General features: G+C 54.4%; 1 protein-coding gene across 2 annotated transcripts in view; it reads left to right on the top strand.

Moving 5' to 3' along the window:
* The first annotated feature begins 2674 nt into the window (after window positions 1–2674).
* PSD2 (pleckstrin and Sec7 domain containing 2) overlaps window positions 2675–20011 on the top strand; it is a 54609-nt gene continuing 37272 nt past the window's right edge. Inside the window, exons 1-2 of one of the 2 annotated variants that reach the window (XM_079916460.1) lie at window positions 2675–3181; window positions 7230–7368. The gene's annotated coding sequence lies outside the window, so the exon portion shown is untranslated. Of the gene's footprint in view, window positions 3182–6839; window positions 7038–7229; window positions 7369–20011 lie in introns of those variants that run through there. The other variant, XM_079916461.1, reaches the window with a different exon arrangement.

Below are 20011 nucleotides of genomic sequence, written 5' to 3' on the forward strand. Positions count from 1 at the left end.
CTGGTGTGAGATGATATCTCATTGTAGTTTTGATTTGCATTTCTCTAATGATTAATGAAGTTGAGCATTCTTTCATGTGTTTGTTGGCCATCTGTATATCTTCTTTGGAGAAATGTCTATTTAGGTCTTCTGCCCATTTTTGGATTGGGTTGTTTGTTTTTTTGATATTGAGCTGCATGAGCTGCTTGTATATTTTGGAGATAAATCCTTTGTCAGTTGCTTCATTTGCAAATATTTTCTCCCATTCTGAGGGTTGTCTTTTCGTCTTGTTTCCTTTGCTGTGCAAAAGCTTTTAAGTTTCATTAGGTCCCATTTGTTTATTTTTGTTTTTATTTCCATTACTCTAGGAGGTGGGTCAAAAAGGACCTTGCTGTGATTTATGTCACAGAGTGTTCTGCCTATGTTTTCCTCTAAGAGTTTGATAGTGTCTGGCCTTACATTTAGGTCTTTAATCCATTTTGAGTTTATTTTTGTGTATTGTGTTAGGGAGTGTTCTAATTTCATTCTTTTACATGTAGCTGTCCAGTTTCCCAGCACCACTATTGAAGGGGAGTAGCACTCTATTTAAAGTTGCAGTACCCCTCACCCTGTCCACCTCCTGGGCCCTTCTACACTGCTCTATTTCCCCTGTAGTACTCATCATTGTCTATAATATTATAAATTTGACTTATTTATTGTGTTTATTGTTTCGTTTCTTCCCCCACCCCCACTGGAAATGCTTTAGGAGGGCAAGGATTTTTGCCTCTTTTGTTTACTGCTATGATTCACCCAGAAACATGAATATGTAATGCCTCAACGTCAATTCGATGAAGGAAAGAAGAAAGAAAGTAAGATAAGTTGGGAAGGGGTCTGCAGTCTAAAAATGGGTTGGAGCCAAGAAAATATGGGCTTCTGGCATGGCCAGGTGTCGTGGATGTCAGTGCTGTTTGCTGTGCAGCAACCATCTTCCTCCTCCTGGTGATTCCTCTCCCTGTTTTCCTTTGGAACAATTTCCCCTCCCACTATTGGTCCATTCGGATTACCTGGGGCTGACTCCACTCCTCACTCCAAGGGGGGCAGTGACTCCTTAGGCCACAGTGACTGGTTCAAGGCTGGGCATATTTCGCTGGCTGGGCCAATGAGACTGCGTCCTAAGACTTTTGCTTGCATTCTTGGGATGGGCAAGTTTTCTTCCCTCAAAGCTAGATGGAAAATCAGAGCTGCCTGAGCCACACTTTGTTGGAAGAGGTTACCTGGAAATGAAGCCCACACAGAGGAATAGTGGGCTACAGGTGTGGAGAAAGACCACTTTTGGGACCCTGGATTTGGTACTTCCTGCAGCTGGATCTACTCCTGGACTTTTCATTTACTTGAGCCCCCTTTCACTGAGGCCGGCTTCTATCACTTGCAGCCACTTAAACTGTGCCTGCCTGAGCTCCTGAACTGGGAAGTGAGGAAGGGGCAGAGTAGGCTCAGCAGGTGGCAGTCACAGGTGAGAAGCGTTTAGTGTACGGAGGGCATTTAGTTATCAGTGCTGAATGGTGGGGAAATGGGAACAGATTTGCCTTGGTCCTGCCATAGAGGAGCTCTCAAACTGTTGAGGGAGAGAAGGACATGGGCACTGATGGGGCAAGACAGACTGAGGGATCCTTCCACACCAGCTGCCAGCTAAGCTGAGATGAATAGCACCCAAGATTGGGGAGGGAAGCGGGAAGTGGGAGGTGTCCCCTGTAGAGCTCATTCCCGAGCTACCACTTCCCCCATCACCTCCAGTGCAGGTGGAAGAGCCCAGTTAAAGTACACACCTGGGTGTGTTCTGGGGTAGGTCCCTTAACTTTCCTAGCTTCAGTGTCCTCATGGGTAAAATGGGCTGAATGATGTTCACCTAGGGTTTCTGTGAGGATGAAATGAGATAGTGTGTGAAGTGAGATAATGCCAAGAACTTAGGATGAACCTGGCTCACATAACAGTTTTTTAAAAAAATTATTTATTATTTACAAATTTATTTATTTATTTTTGGCTGCGTTGGGTCTGTGCGGGAGTTTTCTCTAGTCCCAGAGAGCGGGGGCTACTCTTCGTTGCGGTGCGCCGGCTTCGCATTGCGGTGGCTTCTCTTGTGGAGCACCAGCTCTAGATATGCGTACTTCAGTAGTTGTGGCTTGTGGGCTTAGTTGCTCTGCGGCATGTACGATCTTCCTAGATCAGGGCTCGAACCCATGTTCCCTGCACTGACAGGAGAACTCTTAACCACCGTGCCACCAGGGAAGTTCCTAACGAAACAGTCAATAAATATCAGCTGCTCTAATTGTTCCCCACGGTCTCTCCTAGCCCGTGGCTGTGCCTGGTGGTGCAGGTGCAATTCTTATAGATACCAGCAGGTGGCGCCCCGACCTCAAAAGAACCCATTCGTGGACTGACTGCTTTCTGAAGTACTCCGGAAGGGGTTGGGCGGAGCGGCCTCTTGCTTCTCGGCCAGTTAGAGTCCTGTCTTCCCGGCTGCCCTGGGGAGAAGTACCTGCGCTCCCCTCAGTTCCAAGGAAGCGGGGCCTGGGTCACCATAGGTTAGTCAGTGGAACCTCAGTTTTCCGTCTGTACTGTGGAAGAGCATGGATTTCGGAGACAACCTGAGCCAAGTTAAGGAAATGCTTAGGTTGGTGCAGGTAAAGGACTTTCAGAAAGAGCGAGCATCCCAGCATGGAGGCTGGTTACAGACGGCCTGCGACTGGACCTTGGGGCGCGGCTGGGCCTGGTGCTGAGGCAGGGGGACGACCCATATGACCTTCGTTTCCTTTCTGGACGAGTGAGAGAGAGAGAGAGCCGGGCTGCGCGGCACGGAGGACCCAGGACCGGTGCGTGGCCCTGTGACGCGAGACGCTCTGGTAATTCTGAGTCCGGCCAGCAGAGGGAGGCGGAGAGCCTCGTGGCCCCAGATGGCTCCGCTGCTAAGCCCCGCGCCCGCCCTCCCTGGACATTCCCATTTGGCCTCGCTTCCTGGGGCAGGAGTCGACATATCTCGTGTCCCTTTGCTTTGAAAAAGGCTTCTCCTCCTCTCTCTGGCTGGGCTTCCTGGGTCAAAGCGTGGAGTGAGGGGGAGTGTCAACTTCAACCCTAAGTCTATGAGCCCTAGCTGAGCCCATCTCGTGGGCCTCGGTAACCTGGATGGGATCTACCGGACACTCCAATTCTAGCAGCTCTCCAAGTTGTAAGTATTTGGGGGGCAGAAGGAGATCCCTTTCCTAACCCCCCTATTAATCCAGGCCTGGATGGCCAGCTGGACCTCCGGAAGCATGGGAGTGCATCCCATCCCACCCTGGCCAGTTCCCGGCATTCTCCTGGACCGGCTCCCAGCGGCCCACAAAGGCCCTCAAAGTTCTTGGCGGGCCAGGCTTTGCCTGTGCCCTGGGCCCGCAGCCGGCTGGCTCTAGGCACTGCAAGTCCCTGGCACTCCTTGTGGGGCTTTGTCCACCAGCCCTGGACCAGTACTGGCAGGGCCACACTTGCTGGGGGAGGGTGTGGGACAGGCAGCTCTCAGAGCCTGAGCAGTCCCCCTTCCCTCCCGCCCATGGGCTTGCTCCCCTCCAGGGGACCTTCCCTCTACCTCACCTTGCTCAGGCAGTGCCCTGCCTTCGCCTCTTGGCTGCAAGCCCAAATCTTCACCTTCTTCAGGGGCCTGCTTCTATTTTACCAGTCATTTATTCATTCATCCATCCAATACTTACTGAGCTCCAGCTACCCTCCAGGCCCTGACTAGATGCTAGGGATCCAGTAGTAACTAGATACACAGTCCATGCCCCTTTTTGGAGTTCACAGTCTGGGTGAGATTGTAGGCAGGAAACTAGTAAAATCCATACCTAAAATTTGACTTCACCTTGTGATAAGTGGGGTGAAGTAGATAAGCTGCCTGCCCCAGGAAGCTCCACCTACAGAGATATTTCCCCTGGGAAATCATCTGATAGGCTGTGAGCTGTGGAGGGAGGGACTTTGTCTGGGCTCTGCTCCCCCTCCCCCCCACCTCAGGGCCTGGCATACTGGCACACAGTAGGTGCTCAGTAAACGTTTGTTGAATTAATGGATGAATCATCCTCACAGCCACGGGCTGCCAGTGAGCATGGTCTTTGCACCTTACACTTCCTCCCAGTTAACACAGGAGTTGCAGGTAACGTTGGGGATGTAAAGACAAGAGCTTGAGGCTCCCAGGATTCCACCTCTGGCCACTCTGACTCCCCACCTGCTCCTCACTGCACAGCTTCCCTACCTCGGGCCCTTGCCCTCTGGGACCATCCAGTCCAGAGAGTAATGGCACAGTGTGGTATGTGCCGTGACGGGGGAAGACGATGGCACTGCTACAGAAGTGACGGAACAAATTTCCTGCCCTCCTGGAGCTTATGGCCCAGTGATGGTAGTGGTGGGAGGGAGACAGACAATAACCAGAATTAGCGAGTAAACATGTAGTATACAAATATGCGTTATGGAGGAAAAGAAAGCAGGTGAAGGGAAGACGTGGGTGAGGGAGGGGGTAGTATTTCAGGTCGGGTGGTCAGAGAAGGTGACATTTGAGCAGAGAGCTGAAGGGGGTAAGGAGTGAATCATGCAGCTACCTGGGGAAGGAGTGTTTCAGGCACAGGGAATAGCAAGTGCAAAGGCCCTGAGGTGGGGAGTGTACCTGGTGTGTTAGAGGAACAGAGAGGAGACCAGTGTGGCTGGAGAGGTGTGAGGTTAGAGAGGTGACTGGGGCCAGATCACAGTAGGACCTTGTAGCCATTATAAGGCTTGGCTTGAGTCTTAGTGACAAGGGAGCCATTTGAGGATTTTGAGCAGAGGAATGACATGATCTGACTTACACTGAACAGGATCCCTTCGGCTGCAGTGTTGGGATTGTTGGTACTGGGGCTGTGTGGAAGCAGGGGGACCAGTTAGGAGGCTACAGTAATAATCCTGGTGAGAGAGGATGGCGGCTTGAGGCAGGTGGTGGCAGTGGAGCTGATGAGAAGTGGCCAATTTGAGACAGCTTTGAAAGTAAATCCCATAGGATTTGTTGAGGGATTGGATGTGGGGGTGAGAGAAGGAGAGGCCTGTTGGGTGCATCTGTGATCCGGGTCTTGGGTGGGTGGGCACCGAGCACATTAACTCCTTTCATCCCTGCCCCACAAGAGGGGCTGTGACCATCCTCATTGGGTAGTGAAAACTCAGAAATGTGGTCCAGCTGTGACTTGAGGTCATGGGTCCTGAGGATAAGGAGCAAAGCCCTGTCACCACCACTTCCTCCCCCCGCCCTTGCTGGTTGCCAACTGCCGCCCAGCTCTGCCTGCAGGTAGCAGAGGGCAGAAGGTAGAGGGCAGGACAGCAGGGAAGCCATGATCCCTCTGTGTCCTTCGAGAAGATCCTGGGCCCCTGCAGTAGAGTGGCTCCCTGGGTATGTCCTAGGGTCTGATGGGCCATGAAGGGCTGTGCCAGAGTGCCCTCTGAACTGCTCAGCTGTGTCTACAGGATCAGACCTCCTGGCTTATGCTTTTGGAGTTTGTTTTCTCATCTGTAAAACAGGTGGTAGGATTGTTTTGAGGTTAAATATAACACGTAGAAAGCATTTAGTGTGGACTCGGGCACCCAGTAGATGCACAGTTAATAGCAGAAATGTCACTGTGGTTGATGAAACCCCAGCTCCAGCTGTAGCCCAGCTTGAAGAGGGAGGAGACTGATCACAGCTCAGACCCTGTACCTCCAATTACTGCCACTCTGCACAGCTTAGGCACCCCTCATAGGTCAGCAAATCCTCTCTTCTGTCATCCTCTCCTACCTAAGAAGAGGGTCCCTAACTGTATGTGTGTATGGGTGGGAGGAAGGATGCAGAAAGCTTCATGGAGGAAGAGGCATTTAAGCAGGGATTTGAAGATTGGGTAGGAGTTCATTGAGCACAGCAGGATCAAGGCCCGACAGGGCAGAGGGTGGAATACTTGCAAAAGTGTGGAGGTGGGAAGGAGCTGGGTGAAGTGAACAGTGCTTGGGGGCTGGAGTGGAAGGAGAAAGGTGGAAAGTGGCTTCCTGTGGTAGGGCCTGACCCTAACCTGATCTCCCTTGTCCATGGCATGGGGCCTGCTCACCTGCCCTGCCTCTCCACAGCTCCCGGTCTCCCTAGATCCCTGTGGGTGGGGGCCCTTTATTACCTCTCTGAGGGGTGGAACCTTGCCCTGTAGGAGCCTCACAGCCAGGATGTTCTTTTTAGTGTTTAGCCCAGGTACAATACTGTCAACTTTCTCTTCAGAGCTAGGGTCCTGGGGTGGGGGGAGGTCTGCAGGTGGTGACTAGCAGGGTCTGTGGGGCAGGTTCCTCGGGAGAGAGTTTCCACAGCCCAGAGTACTGGGCTCCTGACCTGGTACTGGGACTCTGTATTCCTCCCTTCCCCTCCCTCAGGGTCTCTCCCCTTTGTCCCTCTCTCCTGCACCCCTCCTCACTGCACTCCTTCCAGCTCTGTCCCAAGCCCCCCTTCTCACCCCATACCCCAGGTCTGTCTGTCCCTCTGTCTGCCTCAGTAGGTAGCTAAGTAGATTGGGCTCAGCCTCCCTCTCTCTGGGATCATCCACCGTGATCCCGGCACTCCTCGCTCCTCTCAGTCGGCTGGGTCTCCCCTGGGCGGGTGTGTGTGTGTGTGTGGTGTGTGTGTGTGGTGTGTGTGTGGCGGGGTGTGTGTGTGGCGGGGTGTGTGCGCGCGCGCCACGGTGCGCGAGCGCTGGCGGGGGTGTGGAGGGCAAGGAGTCGGACCACGAACAGACCAGGGGAGGAGGGCAAGGACCCGCTCCCTCCTTCACCTCGAGGAGGGTGGTTCCTGAGGGCTCAGGGTCTGGGGCCCCAAGGTCCTGCCGAGGGTGTTGGGTCCGGCCGGCTGGCCCAGGGTTAGAGGACAGCTGGAGCTCGGCTGGGCTAGGAGCGGGGGCGGAACCTCGCAGCGCTCCCCTCCCCCACTTTCTTAAAGGGCCGGCGCGGGCTTGTGCGGGACAGGGCTTGCCTCCCTTCTCGGCCGGGTCCGGGCGCGCGATCCGGCCCTCAGTGCAGAGCTGGGTCAGGTGGGCAGGCGGGCGGGCGGCCTGCGTGGCCGCTGTCGCCTCCCGGCTCCATTCCCGGCTCCATTCCCCCCGCCCCCCGCCCGCAATCCCCCCGCCCTTCCCCGCCCTTCCCGCTCCTCCCTCCCTCCTTCTCTACTTCCTTCCCTCCCTCCTGCCGTCCGTCCCCCCTACCTCTGCTCTGCTTCTCCACAGACGCGCTCCGATACCTGAAGGGATAGCAGCGAGCGCGGGAGCCCCGACAGGCGGTGGCGGAGTGGGACGGTCAGTCCAGCGGTGGCCTCCTCATGGCCCCACCGTGAGAGGCTGGACCCAGCGACTGGGAGCCGGAGCGGTGAGTCGGGCCGTGCGGGAACACCTTGTTCCCAGGGTCAGCGTGCTCCGGGACCCCGCCCCTCCCGAAGCCGGGCTGGGGGCCGGGAGGGGCTGCTGGGGTTGGGGGGAGCATGCTGGGTGGCGGCGCCGCCCTCCGCCCTCCGTGCCCGCCTGGGTCTGCTAACAAAGCTACATTTCGAGATCAATTCCGTGGCGGCTGGAGCATCTGAAGGATACGGTTGTCATGGAGATGGGGCCGAAAGAGGAAGCCCGGGATGGCAGAGTCTGGGCCAGGGAGAGAGGGCACCGCTAGAGAGCCCCAGGCCAGCCTGCAGGGAGGGTTAGGGCCGGCAGCCCAGTTGTCTCCTGATCTCCTCCCCCCCACCCCGCGCCCCCCACCGTTTGTCTAATCCGAGTGCATATGTGTACGTTGATGGGGTGCCATTGGAGCTTGGTGGCCAGGGACCTGGGGTGTTGGGTGCCAGGCCTGCTGGCCACCACCTTTACCACGGAGCAGCTTTGAAGATTTATTTCTGTTTCCAGTTTCCCAACTTTGACAGCCTGGCTTAGCGGCCAGGCCTCAGCGGCTCTGAGCTCTGCCGCTGGAGCAGGGCTTGCATGGGGGCGTGGCAGGCATCAGGCAAGGCCAGGAGGCACATAATGGCTGTGGCAGCCGCAGGGAGGGAGGCATCCTAGTAGTCACTGCTAGGGCTGGGGTGGGGCAGGGAGTCCAGATGTGGGGACCACCTGCTTAGCTGGCCCCCCTCCTAGGAGGAGGTATTCCAACTCTTGCTCTCCCTGGAGGACCTGGGGACTCCCTGAGTCAGAACTGGGGGCATTGTCTCTGCACAGGCCCAGGGGGCCACTGCCTCAGCCCATCCCTTAACCTTAGGGCCATCTTGGGGTGCCCTGGGAGAGAACTGGGGGCACCAGCCACAATGGAAGTGGGCCTGAGAATTCCTGGAAGGCTCAGGATAAGCCAGGCTGAACTTGATGGGTGGGTGAATGGGGAGCAGGGAGAGGGCTCAGGGTTTGGCCAGGACAGATGAGCAGCCTGGGTTTGGGGAGAGGCATTTGGACTTTCCTGGGTTCTCCAGCTCCTTCTTCCAGACCCTGGAAACAAAAGCTGCTTAATGGGGGATACTCAGGCAGCTCGAGGGAGAGTGGGGAAGGGGCATTGGGACCATCTCCAAGTCCAACCTCTGGCCCTGGCAGATATAGTCATTTTTCCACTCCTTGCTTGGGAGGTTAGGAACCCTACCTCCCAGGGATGCTGCAGGTTCTATGACCTGTGATCTCTGAATCAGCAAAATGGGCCAGCTGCCCTCCCTTACCCACCTAACCTCTCTTACGTCATACCCACCTTCCCTCTCAAGAGCCCCTTTTCCCCAGCATATGGTAAGAGTCAGTGGCTTTTGAATGAGGCTACTGCAAAGTTTGGTCCTGGTGGAAACATGGCAGGTCCCTAGGTTGTGGCCTGAACCAGAGGATTCCCACACATTGGGATGAGTAGGTGGGTGGTGGCCCAACTAAAGGTAGAAGGTTGACTGGAATGCCCTTTGAAGTCCTCCCCTGCTGGTGCCTTTTGCAGGGGCTGAAACCTCAATGCTTAGGTGACTTCTACCCTGTAATCCCAGGAGCGCCCTGTGCCAGCCTGAGAGGCTTCCCTCCTGCTGCTGGTCTGACAGCTATGGGTGTGCACTCCCCCAGCCGACCTGACCCGCAGTGTTTCCTAACGCAGGGGAGCAAAGTTACCTGCAAAGGGCTTACTGCTCTTGACAGGACTGAGAGAGGGGTGGGGGGGACACTGCTTCGCCCAGCTTCCAGAATCGTGCACTGCCACTGTGCTAAGTACTCTCCTACACAGACCAGCCTTTAGAGGGAGGTATGCCCATTATTTCCAGTTTGTGGATACCGAGGCTCAGGGAAAAGTTGCTTGTTCAGAGTCACCTGGTTAGTAAGTGGCAGAATCAGGATTTGCACATGGGCAGAACTGCTTGAAGCTTGGACTTCTGTCCCCAATCTCATTCTCTTCTTCCTTGGAGGTACAAGTTAGGAGGGAGGTGGGACTGAGCACCTTTTCATCTGGAGCAAGAGAGTGAACTTGGGGAAAACGGAGGCACTAAGCTGGGATCTTCTAGAGAGCTGGGATCGAGGCATTCCCGTTCCGGACGTTGGCCTGAAGGAGAGCAACACTGCCTCTCATGACAGACGATGCTCTAGACATTCTTTGCCAGATGGTCTTTTCCAGGAAAATCTGTTTTGAGAGGCATCTTATGTCTGGGGCTCCATATTTAGCCTGGCTCCTCACACGGGAGGATACACTCAGGCTGTCACCCCTTGAGGGGTGTTTGGTAGGGGGGTGGGCCTGGGACAGACCCAGCTCCTTGCTACGGTTCAGGCAGAGGTGGGTTAGGGCCCCTGTTTCTGCCAGTCCTGTCCCGGCTGAGGGCTGCCCTGCTGGTCTCCCTGGGACCTGGCTGTTTCCTGCAGGGCCCTGTCCTCCTAAGTTGGTTTGCTCGTAGGTAAGCCTGACCCTGTTTAGGTGGTGAGCCACTCCAGGGCTGTGTCTGCTTGGCCCAGGAGGACTCCGGCGTCCAGGTCAGGCCCACAGCCCAGCGTGCTGTCTGCTGCAGTAAGGACTGCCCTCACCTGACTCCTGTGCCATCAGGGGCCCTGAGCTCCCCTCTTTAGAGTGTCTCCCTCCACTCCCTTCCCTCCCCCCTAACTTTTTGTCTTGTCACATCTGATCGAACAATGAACACCCACCTATATACCCTTCACCTAGAGACCTAGTTTGCCAATTGTTGACATTTTGCCCACATTTGTTTTTCTCTCTCTCTCTGAAACTTCTGAAAGTAAGTTGCAGACATCATAGCACTTCAGCTCTAAATACTTCAACATGAATTTCCTGAGACAAGGGCATTTTTCTACATAATAACTGTACTGTTGATCAAACCCAAGAAATTTAATGATGCCATCTAATCGCATGTAATCCATATTCAAATCTCTCTAGTTGTCCCTGTAATGTTCTTTATAGCTTAAAAAAATTTTTTTTTGATAAAGGATCACACATTGCATTTAGTTATGTCTCTTTAGTCTCCTTTAATCTAGAACAATTCTCTGCCTTTTTTTTTTTTTTTGAAGTCTCTTATGACATTGTCAGTTTTAAAGAGCCCTGGTCAGTGTTCATGTAGAATGCCCCACATTCTGGGTTTGTCTTATTGCTTTCTCATGAGTAGGGTCAGGTTAAATATTTTGGGCAGGAATATCCCATAGGTGATGTCGTGTCCATCAGCAGGCACATGTCATTAGCCTGTGCTATAATAGGTGGTGCTAAGTCAGGTCACTTGGCTAAGGAGTCCCTTTGTTTCAATCCTGTTCCTCCCTCTTCCCTACCTCCAGAAGCTTCATCCACCTGGTCACCCGCACTCCAGGTCAGCAAAACTGACTGAACCCCCCCTTCAGAACATAGGCCGGAGAAGGGTGATTAAGCAGATGCTAATGGCGCCTTCAAGGAGTTCACAGCCTCAGGGGTGTGGATGGGATGAGCCACAACTCAGGGCAGGTGCTGTCAGTGTGGGGAAGAAGCCCCGAGAAAGCAGTGAGGGGCACAGGGTCGGGGGGGAGGAGAGGGAGTGGGGGGCAAGACAGGAAGAAAGGGGGTGGGGCCTGGACCACAGCTGACCTAGAATGTGGGCTGACAGCTGGCCCTTTCCCCAAGGGCACGAGGAGCTACTGAAGGGTTTTAAAGAGGGGAGCGATGAGGCAGATGTGAGTTCTGGGAAGGGCGCTCTGAGGAGGATGGCATGGACTGGCGGGGCGAACGGGGTGAAAGGGATGGTCAGGAGGCTGTGACATGGTCCAGCACAAGATGCTGGTGCACTGGATTCTAGGCTGCTGCGTACGGCGCACAGAGGGAGTGCACAGGGGGAATGGTGTGGTGGCCCTGCTGGGACTGGGGTATGGCAGGTGGGGGGTGGAGAGAAGGGATGGAGTAAGGAGAGATTAGGAGGCAGAATGAAGAGCACTGGTATCTGACTAGTGGTGGGGAGGGCTGTCATGCAATGGCTTGGACAGGATGTGGAGAATGCTGGTTTGAGTGTGTGAGGTCTGAGGCACTTTCCAGGTCAAAGGAACAGCGTATGGGAAGTTCACTTCCCCAGGTCTTGGTGGGATGAGGGCAGAGGGAAGGCCACACACAACCCACAGCAGGGAGTGGATGGTGAGCTTTCGGGTACCAGCAGCGGAGGGACTTTGAGTGGGGGCAGGGGCCGGCTCAGAGGCAGCTGCCACTATAAAAGTCAGGATAGTCTCTCCCTTGAAGACCCTAACTCCCTTACCTCATTTCACTTCTTCATACTTGCTTGGCATAAACCCCAACCCTGGTTAAATGCAGTGCCTGGTCTGCTCCCTCTGTGCAGCTGAATGGGGCTGAGAAAATCCACTGCCCTGACTGGTCTCACATTTAGTTCAAAACTATGAACTTTGGGTGTGTCCTTAGTGCTGTCCCGCAGTCCCACATGGGTCCTAAGTCCATTCCCTCTCCCCCTACCTGATGACTGTTTCACTCTTCCTGTTCTGCCTTCAACCCTAGCCCCTCTTCTGCAATCCTCCCTCAAAGCTGATGGCATTGCTTCCTACTTCTTTGAGAAAACAGAAGCAGTTAGAACTTCCTCAGACTCCCAGTGCTATGTTCACCCATCCACTAGCATCTGTACCCACTGCTCTGCCTTCCCCAGTTGCTGCGGATGAAGTGTCCCTGCTCCTGGTTTAGGCCAGCCCTTGACTTGTGCAAATAGATCCTGTCCCCTTGTGCAGTAGAGGGGGAACCTATAATGTGGGCGGCGGAGGGCACACTGTTCCAGCAAATGCCCCCTCCTGCATTATAGGCTCCCCCGCAGTGGATCATTCCATCAGCAGATATCTTTTTTTTTTTGTAATACATTTATTTATTTATTTTATTTTTGGCTGTGTGGGATCTTCCTTGCTGCGCGTGGGCTTTCTCTAGTTGCGGTGATCGGCGGCTACTCTTCGTTGCGGTGTGTGGGCTTCTCATGGTCGTGGTTTCTCTTGTTGTGGAGCATGGGCTCTAGGTGCGCGGGCTTCAGTAGTTGTGGTGCGCGGGCTCAGTAGTTGTGGCTCGCGGGCTCTAGAGTGCAGGCTCAGTAGTTGTGGCTCACGGGCTTAGTGGCTCCAAGGCATGTGGGATCTTCCTGGACTAGGGATCGAACCCGTGTCCCCTGCATTGGCAGGCGGGTTCTTAACCACTGCGCCACCAGGGAAGTCGCTTTCAGCAGATATCTTGTTATTGTTTCTCCTGTCTTAAAAGATGGCTCTCTCATTTTCTCCAGCCAGCTACCACTGCATCTCTGTGCTCCTCTTTACAGCAAACCTCCCCAGAAGGGTTGTCCACTGACTGCTCTTCTCAAGGTCACCAATGACCTCCATGTTGCTACACCCAATAGCCACTCTCAGTCCTCATCTGCCTCCTTTGGCACCTTCAATCTCTCCCTCTTCCTTGAAATACATTCCTTGATCTCCAGGACATCCATTGTCCTGTTTTCCTCTGACCTCGTGGTTACTCCTTCTCAGTCTCCTTCTCCCCCACCCGCAGCTCACAATATTGGAGTGCTCAGCCCTTGTATGGCTGTTCTTCCTCATCTGCATTCACTCCTGAGCCGATCTCATCAGTCCTATGGCTTTACGCACCACCTATATGCTGCCACCTCCTAGATTTATATCCCAAATTTTGACTTCTCTCCTGAGCTCCAAAAGCCCACTCAGCATCTCGACTGCCATGTCTACTGGACACCTCAAACCCAACTTGTCCAAAGCTGAGCTCCTCTCCTCCTGATCTTCTCTCGCAAACTTGCTCCACCCGGTCTTCCCCATCTCAGGAATTGCAACTCCATCCTTCTAGGTGCTCAGGGTCGAAATACTGGCGTCATTCCTGACTCCTCTCTTTCTCTCCTATCCCATGGACACTCCTATCGCATGGACAGTCCATGAAGGGGTGAGACTTTTACCAGCCCCCAGATCTCCTGTCAGTGGGCTATGGCTGAACAGGAGGGCCAGTTTCAAAGATGGGGACAGACCCTTTCACACCCGCTCACTTTGCACCACATGCTGCTCACCTTCAACCGGGCCCAAGGAGGCCACAACCTTTGTCAGACCCTGTGCCGGAGCCCTAAAACAGACAGTAGAGGACAGGGTAAGAGGACGGAGGGAGGAGAAGAGGAGCCTCAGCAAGGGAGGGGTTACGTGGAGTGATGTAATCAAGAGGTTGGGGAGAGGGTGGGGAGGAAGGTCTCAGGGAAGGAGGCAGAGAGGAAGAGGCAGGGTGGACAGAGAATGTGAGGATCTCGAGAGTATGGGGTGAATGAAAATTGGGCAGGGAGCAGGGAGGATGAAGTTTCTTGGTTCATCTCTCCTGGCTGTTGAACCAGACTGGGGGGAGGCTGCTCAGAGTTTGAGCCCCTGGAGTCTGCCCTTCCCCAGGCTTTTTAGCCAAGGCAGGACTTGCTGGGAGGACTTGCCCTTGGTCAGTTCATTGTAGCTTTTGGGGTTAAGCTTTCAGCCTGCAGGCTCATGGCTCAAATGTGGCTCAAGAAGCAGAGTGAGTCCCAGGTGCCGGCTGAAGTTCCAGGAAGACAGGCAGCAGCCAGCTCAACCAGAACAGCCTAGTCCTTTGTGGTCCCAAATAACTGAGGGCTCACCCTGCAGGGAAGCTGACTGGGGGTAGAGTCACCAGCTATAAACATGATTTGGGGTTTGACAGCAGACGCTGTGAATTTCATCAGTGTTGAGGGCTCTCCAAACCAGCATGCAGATGTATGCAAATGCTAAGCAAATGAAGGTGCCAAGTGGCTGTGGGGCGGCGAGTGAAGTAAGCTGGGAGATGTAAAAGAATGACCTTTGCAGAGCTGGGCCCAGGGGCCCCTTGAAAGTCCCAGCAGGCTGTGGGCACATGCAGATAAGATGCAAATGTACACCCAATCCCAGGAACCTCTGCCTGCCCCACCATGAGAAAGGAGGCCTTCCAGACGCCCACAACCCAAGGCCAGGCTGAGAGGAAGAAAGCAGGCTGGTGCTGGGCTCCCGGTTAATCCCAGATTAACATCACCTGAAGGGAATGGGAGCCTTTTAAAGGAGGTCCGGAGCCCTGGCCCTTGCCCTGTACCTGGTGTGGCTTTTGTGCCTTGAGATGGAAAGCTAGGAGGGAGCCGGGTCTGGGGCAGGAGTGTTAGTGGGGCCAGGACTGTAGGGTCCTCACCTGCCTCAGGAAAGGGTGGGGCACCCTCTCTGGCCCATCCTCCTGGTCCCCACAGGAGCCTTTCTCCTGCCTCCACCCTCAGGCTGGGCTTCTGAAGCCGCTGCCTCAGAACCTCCTCTGACAGGCTGCCTAGGGCAAATGTCTGCTGGGGCCCACTGGGTGTCCTGTGCTGCTCTACTGTGCATTCCGCCCCCAATGTGGGCAGCCAGCTCCCTCCCCTGCAGACCTGAGAGATGGTTCTGGAAAAGCACCCTTCCCTGAGCACTTGTGCCTGACTCTGAGCTGAGCATCGCAGCCAAGCCATCTCCTTTGTCCTCCCTGCAGCCCTGCGGGGCAGATGCTGTTAGCACCACCACCCCCATTTTGCTGAGGAGGGTGCTGAGGCTGAGAGGTAGGCAACTTTCCTGAGGTGACACAGCTTGTGGGATTTGAAGCCAGGTCTTTCTGACTGCACAGTTAGGGCGCTGACCCACTGTCCTGGACTGTCCTATCTGAGGCACTAGGTGGTCCAAGCTGAGAAGACCAAGTAGGTAGAAGGATTAGGGTCACTTTGGGAAATGGAGGCAGGGCAGTTCCCAAGGCTCCTGGGTAGACATCCCTCCGTATTATCCGGGGCATCTCCCTGCCCCGGGCAGGTGGGACATGGAGGAGGTACACGCCCAGGCTGATCTGTGCCTCGGAGTGTGCTCACAGCTCTGGGATGACGGGAAGGTCCTGACCTCCAGACTTTTTGGCTGGCAGAGATGGTGGGGGGGCATGGTGAGCTGTGTGATCCAGGGGCCCCGCTGAGAGGTCTTCCTGTCACCTCCCTGTTGCTCGTGCTGTCAGTGGCTCAGCAGGTGCTTGTGGAGGCCTGGAGTGGACAGGTCTGGGCCAGCCTGGGCCCCATGAATGGTGTGGGGCACAGCTGGCCAAGGTCTGTTCTGAGCACTTACAACACACCAGCCCTTTTCGCTGATCGTCTAATTTAACTGTCCATGTGGGTACAGTTGTGTGTTTGTGTGTGTGTGAAGATCCCATCCTATGTGCTAAAATCTGGGTGAGCTAGGGAGTCGATTAGTGTAGTAGAAATTTTGGGAAAGGGCAGTGGAACCAATGGGGGTGTTCAGGGTAGGTTCCCAGGGGGCAGAAAATAGGTCTGAGAATGAAAGGTTTCCAGCTTTTTTTTTTTTTTTCCCAAGTAGCGTTCATGGAACTCGGAGTGTACAATGTCAGAGGTGGAAAGTCCTTGGGGATTGTCCAGGTTGGGGTTTATGCCCAGTTCCTATGGATGGGCTGTAGGGGTCCATGAGCCTCTCAAAAAATACTCAGAATATTGTGTACCTGTGTGAGTCTGTCTGGAGCAAGATCCAGAGTTCCATCAGATGCTCAAAGAGGTCTAAGGCTTAGAAATGGTTAGGAATCTCTGATGTACACAGGGAATGAGGCCAGAGAAGGGTTTCATTTGCCCAAGCCCCCCTAGCACATTGGAGGCAACACCTGAGTGCCTGGCTCCCAGCCCTGCTGCCTGGGACAGCTGTAGTCTCAGTTTTGCCTGTACACTGACATTCCAGAATGATTTTCTCTGTTCCCTGTCCCCTCTACATACCCTGCCTGGGCTGTAGGCACTCTTGGACATCCCACAGGCTCTTAGATTTTGCCTGTCCTGGGTAGTGCTCAGTGCCACGGGTCCCCTATCCCAGCTCTGCCTCCTGTGCCCCCATTTCTACCAGGTTGGCCTGTACTCCCCCATCTCCTCCCAAACCCACACAGCTGCCTGATGCCAGGGTTGTGGCTGTGGTCAGTGTGGGTTCCTGGCTTCCCCACCACCTGCCCTAGCCTGAAGCACTGGGTTGTCCCTCCCCTGCCCCGGCTGCTCCCAGAGCAGAATGGTTTCAACCAATCACCCAGCTGCCCAGTGATGTAGGTCTAGCTGCCCCGGACCTTGCCCCTAGGCCTGTAGGCTCCTCACCATCTCAGGAGCCTACCTCATGAGTAGCTGTCCAGCTCAGTTTATGTGTGTTTATGGGTCTGAATATATGTGGGATGTGTGTGTGTGTGCCCACAAATACCTGTACCATACGCTTGCTCACAGACGTGCATGCGGGCGCCTGCACCTGTGCATCTGCCCTCTGTCTTAGAGAACATGTTGGGCCCTCCAGCCCTTTCCTTGGGCTTCCCACAGTCCCTAGCTTGGATCCCAGCATGGAAGGCACTTTACGAGGTTATCCCTATGACAGTCCCGTGTCGTTCCACGCAGAAGCCAGCCTTGTCACTTTCCACCTTCGTGACCCTGAGCATGGTCCTCAACCTCTCTCAGCCTCTGCTTACAATGGGGATGATGGTAATCTCTAGGTTGTCATTCACTAAATATTTAAAAAGTGTCCACTGTTTGCCAGGCACTGTGCTAGGCTCTGGGAGAGACAGCAGTGAACATGACATAGTCCCCACCCTCACTGAACTTACCACCTAGTGAGCGAGATGGGCAGAAAATAAGGAAACAAATAGAAAAGGGAGTTTCAGGTCTGCTAAACGATGCTTAGCAGATAATGTTTCTCCATGAAGGAGTGTAAAAGAGTGCTGTGTAGTCAGAGAGGGCCTCTCTGAGGAGGCAGCACTGGAGTTGAGCCCTGAGTGACAGAAGAGGCAGTCATTTAAAGATCTAAGGAGGGCTTCCCTGGTGGTGCAGTGGTTAAGAATCCGCCTGCCAATGCAGGGGACACAGGAAGATCCCACATGCTGCGGAGCAACTAAGCCCGTGCGCCACAACTACTGAGCCTGCGCTCTAGAGCTCGTGTGCCACAACTACTGAGCCTGCGTGCCACAACTACTGAGCCCGCATGCCACAACTACTGAAACCTATGCGCCTAGAGCCCGTGCTCCACAACAAGAGAAGCCACTGCAATGAGAAGCCCGCACACCACAACGAAGAGTAGACCCCGCTCGCCGCAACCAGAGAAAGCCTGCGCACAGCAACGAAGACCCAATGCAGCCAAAAATAAAAATAAATAATAATAAAAAAAATGAATAAAATAAAACCATCATAGTAAAAACTGGTTCAGGCTAGAACCATAGGAAAAAAAAAAGATCTAGGGAAAGAGCATTCTAGGCCAAGGGTACAGCTGGTGCAAAGGCCCTGAGGTGGGAATGAGCTCAGGGAGCAGAAAGAAGGCCAGTGTGGCTGCTGGGGTGGGGATGGGCGGAGGGTAGTGAACCAGCTCAGGCAGAGCCTTTTTAGGCCATGCTGAGGAGGCCAGATTGGCGATGGGAGCTGATGGAGGGTTGCCAGTGAGGGAGGGGTATGATATAATTTGTGTTTTCACAACTCACTCCAGCTGCCATGGGAGAGTGGGGAGGGGGGATAGGGTTGTTGCAGGAACAGCTGAGACCCAGAAAGTGGCTGGCTTGGCATTCAGCCCTGGCCCAGCCAGGGTTCCATTACCGTCATGGACCCCATTTTGGTTGGTGCTGAAAAAGAGGCTGCTATGCCCAAGGTTATCCCAAGGGCAATCACAGGAGCCCTTGCTGAGAGAGGGGCCTGGTTCTGGCTGAGGGAGGATGCAGAGGATGTAGCCACTGCTGGGCTGTCATTTGTAGGCATCTCCTTCTCATGAGTGGGCCCTGTGGCCCAGCCATACCCCCTCCCCTGCTCTTGCCAGCAGGGCTGGAAGTGGGCAGGGTCACTGCTTTGTGTAGACTCTTCTGGATGAGGATTTGAGCCATGATCTTGAGGGAGGGTCTGGGAAACTGGGGCTCATCCTTTACTTCCAGCCCATCCAGGTGCAGAGGGAGGCTTCTCCTGAGTCTAGATGTAGCTACTCACTGTGTGACCTGGGGCAAAGCCTTTCCTGGTTCTGTGCCTCTGTCTCCCCGTATGTCAAATGTGGTAGTGGAGAGAGTGGGCCATAGCTGCCTTTCTCCTTGACCTCTGTAGTGAGTTTGTTTTTCCTTGGATCTCAGCCCTCTCATCATTCATGACCTTAAGTTCTGCCACCAGCCCTGGGGAAGGAGAGCAGAGGTGATGCCCCCATTCTGCAGATGGGTTCACAAAGGCCAGAGGGGACAATGATGAGTCCCAGGTCACATGGTGATTCAGAGTGAGGACTTGGGGCATTGTTTCACGCCTCTGCCCTGAAGGGCACCCCTCCCTTGGTCCCAGCAAGAGAGGGGGGTCCTGGCTCAGCTCTTTCTGGGCTCAGCTGGCCTTTAGCCCAGGCAGGGACTCTGGGCCTCTTCCCAGAGTGGAGCTCAATGTGCCCCTTGTCTGTCCACCCCCAGAAGCTGAGGACCCGGCCCCGTGCCTGGTGTTGGCAGAACCTCCATCTTGCTCTCAGCTGCAGGAGGACATGGCAGGGCAGGTAGGGCTAGAGCCAGCCTGAGGCAGCTGCTGGAAGTTGGAGGTGATGTAGGGGCCTCCCAAGAGGTCCTTGATTTGTCCATAACCCTGGCTTTGGGGCTGGTGTAGACTGAGCACCAGGTGAAGCCGCTTATGCTGTCAAATCTCAGGCCTCACTGGGAGCTCAGGCAGAGCCCTGGCCAAAGGGGGCCTAAGCATCTATGTGTGGGTGTGGGAGCTTGAGGAATCCTGGTGGAATTAGGTTGAAACCCTGTGCCACAGATCCAGTGCTCACCAGGCCTGTGGGCTAGAAAGCAGGCCAGAGGACTAGAACTCAGGCAGCAGGCCCAGAGGCCCCACTGTCCCTCCTCTTTCCTTTCTAAATGCTCCCCTCACCCCCAAGGAGTCTCAGCTGAGGAGATTACTTCCTGTTCTCCTTGCTCTGAGTACACAACCCGAGGGAACGGATTGAAATAGCAACTGCAGCAGCAGGGATTTAGGGCAGACCAGAAAGAATCCCTCACTCAGTGCCGAGCCCCTTGGGGTCTCCAGTGTCCTAGGATCAGGGCCCAGATATTCTAGAGCCTAGCTTTTCAGATTTTTTTTTTTAGTCTGTGGAAGTTTTGTTTTGTTTTTGTTTTGTTTTTTAGAGTAAAATCTTATGCTCATACAGTCTTCAAAACTCTAGGAGGTGACTGTCAGGGTGGGTGGGCTGGGGCCCCAGATCCCCATCGGTCCTGCCTGCTCTCTTCCACTCCATGTTTGAAAACCAAGGGGTACATGAATCTTAAGTGGTCCTGTGGTGGCAGAGCTCCTCCCAAGGGCCCAGAAGCCCCCAGAGAAGTAGACTCACCTTCCTCTCCAGGCTCATCTCTAAGTGGAAAGTTTCTCCTGGAGTCTAACCCAGTGTTTCCCAAACTTGCCTTATTGTAAGAATAACAGATTACTATACCCGTTCCCTATAGATTCTGGTTCAGGAGGCCTGAGGGAGGGCCTATCTGTATTTTAACAAGTTCCTCAGGTGACGCTTTTGACCAGGTGAGTATGGGGAGTATGGGCCTCACTTAAATC

The sequence above is a fragment of the Stenella coeruleoalba genome, assembly GCF_951394435.1.
Source record: "Stenella coeruleoalba genome assembly, chromosome: 3".
Lineage (NCBI taxonomy): Eukaryota > Metazoa > Chordata > Mammalia > Artiodactyla > Delphinidae > Stenella > Stenella coeruleoalba.